The sequence below is a fragment of the Hipposideros armiger genome, unplaced genomic scaffold, assembly GCF_001890085.2.
Source record: "Hipposideros armiger isolate ML-2016 unplaced genomic scaffold, ASM189008v1 scaffold_45, whole genome shotgun sequence".
In the NCBI taxonomy this organism is placed as follows: Eukaryota; Metazoa; Chordata; class Mammalia; order Chiroptera; family Hipposideridae; genus Hipposideros; species Hipposideros armiger.
In genome coordinates this window covers 4,777,394-4,789,955 of record NW_017731395.1, presented here as the reverse complement: position 1 = coordinate 4,789,955, position 12,562 = coordinate 4,777,394, and the positions used below count along the sequence as shown (strand labels likewise).

The 12,562-nt window shown below is 49.4% G+C and overlaps 1 protein-coding gene across 1 annotated transcript in view; it reads left to right on the top strand.

Moving 5' to 3' along the window:
• Positions 1 to 12,448, top strand: part of CAPN8 (calpain 8) — a 65,485-nt gene extending 53,037 nt beyond the window's left edge. The window contains exons 25-27 of the mRNA XM_019639585.1: positions 574 to 625; positions 10,411 to 10,694; positions 12,126 to 12,448. The gene's annotated coding sequence lies outside the window, so the exon portion shown is untranslated. The remainder of the gene's footprint in view (positions 1 to 573; positions 626 to 10,410; positions 10,695 to 12,125) is intronic.
• The last annotated feature ends 114 nt before the right edge of the window (positions 12,449 to 12,562 follow it).

Sequence of the window (12,562 nt, the reverse complement as noted above, 5' to 3'; positions counted from 1 at the left end):
TCAGCAGGTGGCCAAGCTGTGTGCTTTCTGTGACAAGCAGGCAGCCTGAGCGGAAGCCCTTCCAGAGCTTTTCATTTCTGAAAGCTGGGCCTCCTGGATTGACCAAGGAGGAAGGGTTGGAAGGGTTGAGAAGAAGGGAGTCCTAGAGGCCAGGAAGGAGGTTCTCCCAGCAGGGACCCATGCCGAGGCATGGGCTCAGAGATGGAAGGTGACCTGAGCAAAGACCAGCTGTGGGATGAGTCCGCCCGGGACCACCCTGGAGCCAAAGGGCCACCGGCAGGACCTGCGCCTCCTAGGACAGCGAGCTAGGATGGCATCCATGGTGAAGGGGCAAGGTGGACACCCTTTCCCCATATTCCGGTGCCCTGTAACCCAGCCTGTCGAGGGAGGGAGCTGGTGGAGAGGCCTTCCTCTATGGATGCAATTGTTCCCTTTCCCTTTCTCATAAACACCCCTTTGCCTTGTGGTAGGAATCCTTTTTGGGGTTCTCCTAAATCAGTGCTTCCCCAATAGCTATTCACTTGGATCTCAAATAAATGCTTGTTGCCTCTCACTTTGGTCTTTCATCTTTAGGTTAACGCCAGAGGCCCGTGATGACGCCAAGCCCAGGGAGGGGACTGTCAAAGTGAGTTTGTTTCTGAGTTTTCACTGAGGGGAATGGCTCTGTTAGTAACAGCACAGGAAAGGAGAGAATTCCTATTCTCTGGGATTTTAGAAGGTACTGTGGCTCTGTGTGTAGTGTAAGCCTTCCACTTTGGTTTGTTGAATTGGATTCAACAAGGAAGAGAGGATCAGGAGGTTAGAGACATTATCCGGCCATGAAATTCAGCCAAAATGATCCTGCTTATTATGCTCTGGGAGTGATTGGCAGGGACACTGTTTCAGAAATTCATGGACATTCATGTGTGGATTTGCACAGTGGGCTTACCCAGCGGGCACAGGGGGCTCCTGTCTGGCCCCCAAGCCCCTCCTAGAGACCTGGAGTGGATTCCTGTCCCTGTCCTGAGGGCAGCAAGGTGGGCTCTCAGGGGCTGGAGCCATGTTCTTCAATTCTACTCAGTAATTTAATCCATAAATGTGCCTAGCATCAACTGCATGTCAGGCTCCGTGCTCGCCCCGGGAGATGCAGGGAGGGATGCAGAGATGAATAAGCTTCTGCTACCCAGAAGCTTACAGTCTACTGGGGGACACAGACTCATACACAAGTTAACAACAATTTACAACAGTGTGACATTAGGGCTAGAGGAGAGGTACAGGAAGTCAGGCCACAAGAGGAAAGAGAGGTTAATGCTGTCAGGACACAGAGCAGACTTGGTGCACATGGGCAGGGATTTAACAGCTGGGACTTCATTCGTTCGTTCATTCATTCATTCAGTATTTATTAAGCATCAGATAAATTCTAGGTATTGTGTGGACACTGGGCTCTTCTGGACGAATCAGAGCTGCACTGTGACCTTGAGGTTGTCACTGCAGCCCCGCAGGACAGCCTGGGCCAGGAAGCAGCCGTCTACCTTGCTTACTCCCATCATTTGAGTCATGATTCTGCTGAAGGTGCTTTTTTCTTTCTACATCAGAGAGAAATCATTTGAGGCTGTTCCCCAGATAGGGCAAGATCTGTGGCCTCCTGAGGTTCAGGCTGCTTGGTAATGTCTCCCTCTTCCACTCCGTGAACTGGAAGGACCCCCAGAGCTCATTGGATAGCTGAGAGACACTTTTTGGCAGTAGGTGAAAGCACCTCAGTGCAGCCATCTGTGGCCTCTGCAGCTATGTCCTCTACCCCCAGGATGCAGAAGAGCGGGCCAACCCCTCTTCTCCCCAACCAGAGGCCCAGGGAGCGTCCTTTATTATTGGGACTGTCCCTGGGTGAGCCCAGACATGTTGCCCTGGAGCGAGAAACAATCCAGATGCATGCCTGATGACAGCTCCGTAGGCCTCCTATATCCACCTGCATTCTTGAAACATTCACCACTAATTAATTTCTGAATTACATAACAATACACTTCCTAATTACACAGGGGGAGCACTAGCAGCTATAAAGGGTCGTTATCTATTGCACAAGTGATTTTAATAGATGCTCTCCCAGAAATGAGAAGGAGGGAGGGGAAGTGGGGAAGGAGAGAGAGAGAAAGATGGATAGATTGAGACTGAGAAAGAAACTCTGAGTCTTAGAGGCTGGCTGTCATCTGGAGGCACTCAGCTGTCTGGGGACCTCAGCCACCCTCCAGGAGACACGCAGCTGTCTCCGGACTCAAACAGAAAGTGTTTCCTTGCGATCCCTGCCAATTGTGCAAACACCAACATGGAAATGTAAATAATAACACGCAGACATGATGCTAACACAATTATAGCCTGGCGTTATGAGAAGAGACTCACTGGGGACTGGCCACGTTTTCATGTCTCCAAGTCCCATTTTGCATCGTGGTGATTAAAGCAGAGACTAGTTTCTCTATCTTTTTTTTGTTTTGTTTTTATTGCCACATGGATTTGTTTTTCTTTTGTATTTATACCAGATTGGATAGCACATTAAAGCAAGTGGCTTTCGTATCATGTTGGAATATCTGGGTCATCAAATGTTTATCAGGCTCATGAAACATTATTGAGTACCTACTGTGTGCAGGGAAGTATGCTAGGCAATGGGCTGCAGACACGAATGATCATGATATGATATCATATGATCGTGATATGATACCATCCCTGCCTTAGGTATGTCACTATAATCTGAGGAGAGAAACAGGTGTAAAATCAATATGGCTTCAATAGGAGGCAATGGGACAGTGGTGCTGAGGGGGCCATGAGGGCCCTAGCTCCATCTTGGGACTCAGGCAAGGCTATGAAATAGGAGTCCCCTCCAATCTTACCTAGATCCTGAGGACCAGGGAGCCCTCCCTTACCCTCAGCACCTGGCTTACAGGTAGAAGGCCAGGTAGGAAGGCTGTAAGCAGTGGGTAGTTAATGCAAGTGATGACTTATGTCTGCCACAGTCCCTCAGGAGACAGAAACCACAGCGTTATTTGATCAGAAAGAATTAAATGTAACAAGTTGTTAACTAGGTATAAAGTTATATAACTAGTAATTGGGTAAAAAGAGTGCTTAAAGGTATCATGGGAATAACAGCTGTAGGAAGCTACTACACCTAGGGCTAAGTGAATAAAGGGAATTAAAACGTAGAGACTTAGAAGAGAGACCCCATTGGATTGAAACTCAGACCTTTGAGGAGCTGGTCTCTGAAGAGGGGAAGGTTATGCCACAAGGAGGCAGTTTTTACAGCTGGAGGAATAATTGCAAAGTGGATTGAGCTGCTTCTAGCGCCCCCTGTTGGTCGAGCCGAATGTTGAGCCAGGTGGCAACTTAACACAGGGCACATAGATTCAGAAGGTAGGGTCATCCCAGGATTAGGGCTTGCTGACCCAGAGATATGCCCCTGGGGGACCATCCAGGGTGTGTCCATCCAGCCCCAGCATTTACCTGTCCTTGGGCTCATCTGCTCATGGCCTCCGGGTTTCCCAAGGGGACAGTTGTTAAGGGGACAGCTCTGAGCCAACTGGGGAGGCTTAGTGTAAATCTTGAGGCTTCAGCCTCCCCAGTCAGGGAAGAAAGAGATTATTGCACTTCAGCAGGGACCTCATGGCAGCTTCACTCTGAAGGTGGCCATAATTGTAGGGCTGGGAGTCGGGAGACTTGAGTTTTTATTTTGTTAACTGTCCAGTGATAGGTAAACACTTCACCTCTCCTGACCTCAGTACCCACACAGTCTACGCTGGGAGCACGTGTGTCTTGGATCTGTGTCCTAGTTCTTGTGGGCCGTCATGGAGGGCTTTGTCTGGTGGCTCTTTATAGCAGCTCCCAGCTTATGCTGGGCCCTGGCTGATGCTCTTGACTGTGCTAGCAGAGAGGCTGTGTGCGTGCATCCTGCACCCCTGCCCTCCCTCACCAGGCTCTCCACCCCTTGCTTGCAGCCTGGGGCTCTGTTCTGCATTTCAGTTGATTATTAAGTTTGAATTCAGTGTCCACAAGTTCTTTCATTTTGTTTCACATGCTGAGTCTCGGGAGCCCAATATGCAAATTTATGGAAAGCAATATGCAAATAAAGTGTAGGGCACCAAGCCTGCTAGAGAGGAAACTGTGAACTGTCAGGGGACCCAGGCACCCAGCTGGCTGTATGCTCCACGCCCCACCCCTCCCCATGACTTTTCCAGGCCTCGGTTTCCTTATCTGTAATGTGAGGGAGGTGGGCTAAAGGGTTACTCAGCTTCCTTTCTGGCACTCCAAACCCACCATTCTGTGTTTGGGAAAATTATTAAAGTATCTATGGAGAGAACAGCTTCTGCAATGGTCCTATTTCAGCAGGAAGGTCTTGGGGTACAGTGAGTGGGAAGCTGGAAACCTAGGGTATAGGGGACCCTTCCAGTGGAATTTCCGTGTCCTTATCCTTGTTTGGTCTTTCTTCTTCATCCCACTAAGGTATAAAATTAACAACAATAACAGCCAACAGTAGTTGAGTTTTTCTATATGCCAGAATTTCTATGAAATGTTTTATGTATTATCTCATTTAATCAATAAGGCATCGGGGCTAAGAGCTAGGGTTGTGGAACTGGCCATTTAGCTGCAGAGCCAGCTCTGCCACTTGCTTGCTGGCTGTGTGGCTTGGGCCACCTGGTTAACGGTGACTTTCCTGTCCCTAAATTTTCTCACCTGGAAATGGGAATAATTATTGTACCTACCACATAGGGTTGTGGTCAGAATTAAATGAACTGATCCATGTGTTCAGAACAGTGTCCGGCACGTGGTAAATACTCCATTGCAATCTAGCTATCAACACTACAAGTGCTGGTACTCTCAACAATCCTACCACATGGCACTGTTACTCCCTCTGACTGCTGAAGAAATTGAGGCTTGAGAGGTTAAGGGTAGGTGGCTGCTTAGTCAGCTCGGGTTGCTATCACAAAATACCACAGCTGGGCATCTTATAAAGAACAGACATGTGTATCTCACAGTTCTGGAGGCTGGAAGTCCGAGACCAAGGTCCCAGAATGGTCAGCTTCTGGGGAGAGCCCTCTTCTGGGTTACAAACAGCTATCTTCTTGTTGTCTTCTGACGTGGTGGAAAAAAGGTGAGGAAGCTCTCTGGGGTCCCATTTCTAAGGCTCTAACCCCATTCATGTGGGCTCCACCCTCATGACCTAATTATTTCCAGATGCTCCACCTCCAAACAGCATCACATTGGGGGTTAGGTTTCAGCACATGAATGTTGGGGGGGCAGAGACATTCAGTCCACTGCAGAGGTCAAAGTGGAACTCACGCCTGTGAATGTCCACACACGTGCACTCCACACCACCTGTGCTCCTGGAATGATCCCCTCTAGCCTGTTCCTCAGCACAGGGCTCAGGGTCCAGGCCCAAAAAGTGTGTGTCCTCATCCCTTTCCTTCAAGGCTCCAACAGCTCTTCTCTGAGACTCTCAAATTGAGAGAAAAGTATGTTAATTCACAGATTTCCCCACAGAACCAAAGGGAGAGGTGAAGGGTAAAGCCAGCCTGTGATGAGTCCTTTCATAGCCTGACACAACTCTCAAGGCTAATGACTGGAGTCGAGGGGCTGTGGCCCCAGGAGAGGTCACTGGTGGACCCGAGGCCATGAGCCCAACCACAGACTCCGTTACCTCATGTGCTTGGGCTCCTGGCACTGACTTATGTCAGGGCCGGTGAGCGTGTCTATACCCAGTGCATGTGCACACACTCAGGTTTATCTATTGGACTAATGAATTCTGCCAACACGATAATCAGCAGGAACTGAAAAGTCAACCAGAGCTAATTCTTTCGAGAGTGCAATGTAATTAATTTAAAACGACCAATTTAGTAGAATGGTAACGATGAGGCTAATGTTGTCTCCCCAGACGACAATCTATTAGTTGTATGGGGCCTTGGCGGGAGGTGGGGGGGGGTAGCAAGAAAGCAGGTGGCCCCGCAGAAGTGTGGCTATCCTGCAGGCTGCCTCCCCGCTCCCCGGCCTCTGCCTGGTGCTGTGGGATGATGCTTCTCCTGGGACACAGCAGTGGTGGGACCCCACTTCCCTCATTGCCATGGCCCTGAGGGACAAACCCATACCACTGTGGCTGATGGAGGCTGCTTGTTCAGGAAGATGTGCTGGCTCCAGATCAGAGAGCTCGGGGGAGTCTTAGAGACTTAGGGAGCATCCCCTGTTTGGACAGGCCTGGACTGAACTCTCATTGCCACCTCTGGCCATGTGACCTTAGACCAGTCATTCAACCTTCTGATCTATTTCCTCACCTGTCAACCGGAAATGGCATAGCCACTTCCTGTTGCTGTGCAGGGTTTCCTTCTCTCATTGGCTGTAGAAGCATTAGAGACAAAAGCTTTCTGTCACATGCACACTTTGCACTTTCATCCTGGTTTATGTTGCTTCTCTTTCTTCTTTTGCTTCTGCTTTTTTTTTTTAAAGATTTTTTTATTGGGAAATTGGGGGAAGGGGAACAGACAAGTTGCTGTCATTTTGTTCTTCAGTCTAGTTGTGGAGGACGTTGCTTCACTGGCCCAAGTTGGCACCATCATTGCGCTCTTCCCGGGCGAGGCAGATCAGTCGCCGGCTTCTGGACGGCCGCTCACGGCGGCTGCTGGCCGCTCACGCTGGCTGCTGGCTACACACGGTAGCCCATGGCAACCCACTGCCACAGGGGCTGCAGCCTACGCCATCCCCGGTGACTCACAGCAGCCCAGCTCCAGGTTGAGCTGTTGTTCAGCATCTTAGCTATAGAGGGCAGTGTCACTGGCCCTCATATGTGGGATCCGAACCGGGGCCCTCTGGCGTCCCAAGCCAGCTCTTAACCATCGTGCCACTCGGCTGGCCCTGCTTCTGCTTTTAATTCATGCTAGTTGGTCTTTTATGCAGCCTCATAAGGCTTCTTAACCCTTTTCCAGAATAAAGTGGAGGATAAATAAATTACAAGTAGTTGTGAGGATTAAGTGACAATTGCAAAGTGTCTATGCTTTACACTTTACGGGTGCTCTCTCTCTCTCTGTGTCCCTGGTGGGGTTCCAATGTCTGCTCCCCACTCCAGGTGAGGGAGGGCCGCACAGATCAGGGCCTGAGGGGAGCCAAAGTCTGAGCTGAATAGATGGCCCAAGAGCTAGGTCCCCACAAAGTCAGAAGTAAGATGGAAAAGCTGGAGCCAAGGCATAAAGTGTGTGTGTTGGGGGGTAAATTTCAGGGGAGCTATGATAAAGAAGGGCAAAAGGGTGGCTGTGGGTTCTCGAGCTGAAGTGCTCACACCTGCGGCCACTCTTTATGGGGTGTGTACGGTGCTTTAAAGGAGTCAAATTGGGGAGCCAGTGGGGCCCCATTCGGTAACTATGGGGCATGGATAGTCTGGGAGGTTTCTGTGTGCCCAGAAAGGATGAGAGAAGTGTGTTCTGGGGGGCAGGGTGCCCACTGAGCCCTGAGGGGTAGGCCAGTGAGGGACTCTCGTGGGCAGAGGCCAGGGGACCAGCATAACTGAGGTTCTCTCAATGCACACTCCTCTCAATGTCACCATTGGCCAAACCAAACATGCTTAGAGCAGAACATCAGGGAACCATGACCGTGAGGTGAGATTGCCACCGGGCTTTCTCCTCCAGCCCAGAGGTCATGTAAGTACGCCAGGCTCTCAATTCCATTGGCAGAGACACCGAGCATCTCAGTGGAGAGAAGATTCTTTCTTTGAGTAGGAGTTTAGTTTTCTCAAGCCCGATAAAAATGAACTATTAGAAGCAGCAGACAGAGAGAACGTTTAGACAAAATTCCAGAGAAATGTCAGGATGTAGATTGACTAAAAACTCGGGCTCTGATTCTCTCAAACTTTGAATCCCCATTTCCTAGCTGCGTGACCTTGCACCAGTGGCGAAGCCTCAGTTTTGTTCATCTGGAAAATGGGGTCATAGTGGCTCCTGCTGGCCTGACTGGGTAGCTGTGAGACTGAGGTGGGTTAGTGCATGAACAGCTCTGGGAGCAGGGACAGGCACAGGGCTGGTGCTCCATCCGTGTTATCTTAGTATTAAAAGCAAAAATCCCATTCAGAAAACTTAGAAATGTTTTTGTTCTTTAAAAATACATGTTCTTCCCCTACCTTCTTGACCTTGGGAGGCACTTGTTCCAGAAAATATAATAACTTCTTTTGTTACGGTAATGTTAACGACTTCTACTCTCTGACGTCTGCTCAAGTCTCGTAACCTGATAAAAAACTGAGAGATGCCAGGCTGCTGAAGAATTCTGTTTCTGAGAGCACTGTTTGAAAACAAAACTTTAAAGCAGTTTGAAGTAAATTCTATTACATTTCAAAAATATTAGGTGACCAGGGACTCATTTACATCCAATTTACCGAATATGATTTTCAATGCAAACAAATTAGACACAATCAATTTTTCTATTTCCTCACATCTACAGGAGAGTTAAAAAGAAATACAAGTTCAATGAGTAAGGGGCGCCCACTTCCAGACTGCTCTGCTCAGTGGTGGGATTAAGTGGATGCAATGTGGGTCTAGGCGTGCGCGGTGGGTTGTGGGTGTTGGGAAGGTAAGATAGTGCCGGCCCCCCACTCTGTTCCCCTCCCTGGCCCCACAGAGGGAGCAGAAGCACTGCTTTTATGGGGATAGGGAGGCTAGGGCCCAGGGATGCACAGAAACGGAGGGTCTTCTCCCTGATGGCTTGGAGAAAATGGAAAAAAAGATGGCGTTACTTCTGTCCCTGAATGTTCCTGACTTTGGGAAAACCTGGAGAGAGACACCCAGCTGTGTCACCAGAGACACCAGACACAGTGCCTCCATGCCCTGGTGAGAAAGCTGCCCTCAGGGGCCTTTTGGGCAGTGGTCATCAGAAAGGAGGGTGGCTGGGCCAGTACTGTGTGAGACACTGCCTTTTTAAGACTGCTAAGTTACTCACCACTTGTCCATCTGATTTCCAGCTTCAAATTTTTTTTTTCCCTAAAAAGAATTCCTTGCGGAGGCAGGGGCCATATGAGACCTCTCTGTAGCTTCCCCCCAATTTTGCTGCAAAACTAAAGCTGCTCTAAAAAAAAAAAATCGTCTTAATTCAAAAAAAAACCAAAAACAGAGCTCAGTGGAAATGAACAGCAGATCACGCAACAGGGCAGAAAATGGACTCAACCCTAAAAGGAGCAAGTTGTTTAAGTGGGCTTTAGGGAGGGAAGAATGTATTCAATCCATTATGCTTACCCAGAAGTCTGCCTTTTATTTCAAGTCAGTGAATTAAGTTGTTTAGAAAATTGTTCGTTTCATCCAAGTTTTTTAACTTCATTGGCATAAAACTGTTCCTACATTTTCTTCCGATGTTGAAATCTCTGCTGTATTGTAGTTCTGTCCTGACTCATTCCCACTGAATTTTATTTGTATTCTTTCTCTCTTTGATCAAATCTTGTCAGAGTCTTGTCTATTTTCTTATCGGGGCTTCAAAGCATTGGCCTGTTCCTGTTCCTGTCTGTCTCATTTTAGAACAGGCTTGGCTCGTCACCAGGATGGGACTTCGTGTTTGAATCTTTGTTTTAAGCTCCGAGCTAGGACACCAAAGTTGTCCCACGAAAGGCTTGTGTGCTAACTTTTTCTGAGAAGAGTTTTCATGCTAAGAATGAAGCCGACGCAACACTGTCGTATCAAAGATGGAGAGGAATATGTGGGTAGGAGGATAGTTTGGCCTTGAGCTGCCCTTGAAAATGACATCTACCTAATGCTAAATGCCATGCGATTGGGACAAAGAAAACTCCCCTTTATAAGGCCCTGTGGTGCTCAGCATAAAGAATTAGCAACCACAGATAAGACAGCAAAAATAGTGGTTATATTTTATCATCTTGCTCTTTTTAGAGAATTAAAGGCAGTCATCAGTAGAATCCATGTTACCGTAAGTACCCCACATCAGGGCTGTTTTAATATTTTAAGTGGATTTTACTGCTGGTGATTTTGAAAACACATACAAACACACATCTCCTGCTGTCTGCCTGTGGTGATGGGGAAATAAAGCGCAGGGACAGGGTCTCTGCTGACACTTCATTCTCAGGACACCACAGGTGCCTCATTCCCAGACACCTGCTTTCCTGATAGGAATGTGTGTGTCTGCCTCTAGCGATAATTTTTTCCCATCATCTATACAGCGTTTTCTATATATATATGACAATCACATACATGAAGAGTTATTTACGGCGCACTTTGTAAAGTGCTTTAAAAATACAGTTGCTACTCAGCTATTCCTTACAACTCCCTTGTGAGGGGGATCATGTCTGCACATCCAGCTTTGGAGGATCCGGAGGCATAATGCTTGTTGTTCAGGCCTCACAAGGAGTCCCAAGCAGCAATGCTGGCTGCCACCCCAGGGCTGCCCATGGGCTCTGAACACTTCTATTTGTGCTGGAAGCTTCCTCTGCAGGAGACATTGCCAATTCAAGTGAGAGCGCCACAGGGATCAGAAGGACCGTGAAAGCGGGTAGCTGGTGTTTGGCTAAGGCATGGTGACCCAGGGACACTCGTCTGTGCCAGGAGCCCAGGAGCTTTGGGGCAGAAGAGCTCATCCCTATGAACGGTGACTTCCCTGAGGACACACTTCTGGGATGGTCCACGGGGGCTGTTATTCTATAATCTGCGCAGAAGCTTGGCAGCATCACTGGGACATGGGCGGGCCCTGTCCAGGCTCTCCCAGGGGTAAGCGGGAGGGAGGCGGGGCTGGTGTCCTTGGTCCCTGAAGGCCAGAGCTGCTCCTGACAGGCAGGTGCAGCGGAAGTGGGCCAGCAGCCCCCGTGAGGGCAGGCCCAGGGTGGGTGGTGTGGAAGGAAGGGGCAGGAGAAACGAACCCAGAAATGTCCTCACAGCAGCAGCTGCCGTCTTCTCCCAGGCGCTGAGGCTTGACTTCTCTGTGGGGCAAAGAAGAGATGGCTCTAAACAAGAGGGGAGGTTGGGGGTACATGTCCGGTTCCTCTGCGGAACCATCCAGACCCTGGCTGATGCCCTGAGTGTGGGGACTCATGGGTGGGACCCCCCGCCTACCTCCTCCCTTCCTCCCCAGCTGGCAGTTGTGCTGTGGAAAGAGTGTCCATGCTGTGACGATGGCCAGCCTCCTATTGCCCCCCAGGGACCCAAGGCCGAGTGGGGAGAGGGGTAGGAAGGCAGATGCTCACGGAGACTTCTGGGTCTAGAAAGTGCCACCCCACACGTCTCATGTGTTTGATGCTGGCAGCAGCCCTGTGCAGTCAACATCATTAACTCCATTCTACAGATGAAGAAACCGATATTCCAAGAGGTTATGTGTCTTGTCCAAGATCAAACAAGTAACTGGGAGTGGAGAGTGGGCTCATTAGCCTCTCCGATGAGCCACAGTACCTGTGTATCTCCCTCTGGGGCTTTCGCTTCCTTAGGTATAAAGTGAACACTTTTGTATTCCTTCTGCCTCAAATGGTCCATGGCCTCTGGGCTGCACCAGGCATCACCACGGTCAGCCGTTGTGAAGTCCCCTTTTAGTCTCCTCACTTGACATATCTTTGGCGAAGCCTCTAACTTTTCTTGGGTTTCCTGGAGGAAGCTGAGTGTAACAGGGAGAATGCTGGTAAGAGGCCTTGGGAGACACAGTGGTTGAGGGTGTGAGCCCCGCTGGAAAATCTAAAAGGTGAGAGACAGGCTCACCTGAGGCTTTGAGAGGAACAAAGCACTAGTTTCCATTGCACCAGGATTGGCCTTCTCTCCTGGGGTCTGGCAGGTCAAAGGTGCAGGGTGATTCCCATGGACCACCTTGGACCATGTGTGAGAGAGGGCCAGTGTGCGCCATCTTAGGTTCTGTCCAAGAGGGCTACCTCAGTGGGCAGACAGACTACAGCTGCAAGGAGCTGGAGGGATTGCTGAAAGCTTGGAGGCTGGGGGAAGAGGAAGGGGCCAACAGGAATGAGATGGTTTTACACAGGGAACTGATGGTGTGAGAGCCCCAGCTTTGGGGCGTCTCCAGAGATGGCATGAGCGTGCATACGAGACAAAAATTCTCCCCAACATCAGAGGGAGTTGATGCTAGATCACCCCAGCAGTGCCAGCCAAGGGAGAACTTTCTGCTCTCTATTCCCTTTCTTTCTTTCCCTCACCTCATTCCAGTTCCAGTGGGTCTGAAGCTGGACAGGAGTAGAAGCTCAACGTTGGGGGACCGGAGAAGACGGTGACCACATGCCCCCCGCCAGTCTGGCCATCTCTACAGCCCTGGGCCGGAAGAGTGGAGGGAGGGGCCTCCAGCATGAATCAATATGGAGTCGTGACTATTCCTCCGGGCTGGCGTTTTGATTATTAAGCCAAGACTTGTGAGTACTGGAGAACTGTTTGAATTACTCAAGAATGATCAGAGAGCCGTGGGAACTGCCACGTTTTCACCCAGGCGTAGGGGAAGATGGGCTTCTGGGAATGCATTTTTTAAAAATTAGGAGATAAAAATAAAGTTGCTCATTGAATGTAATGGTTACACAAATCTGCTTTCTCCTTTTGATGGTTAATTGTGTGTGTGTGTGTGTGTGTGTGTGTGTGTGTGTGTGTGTGTGTGT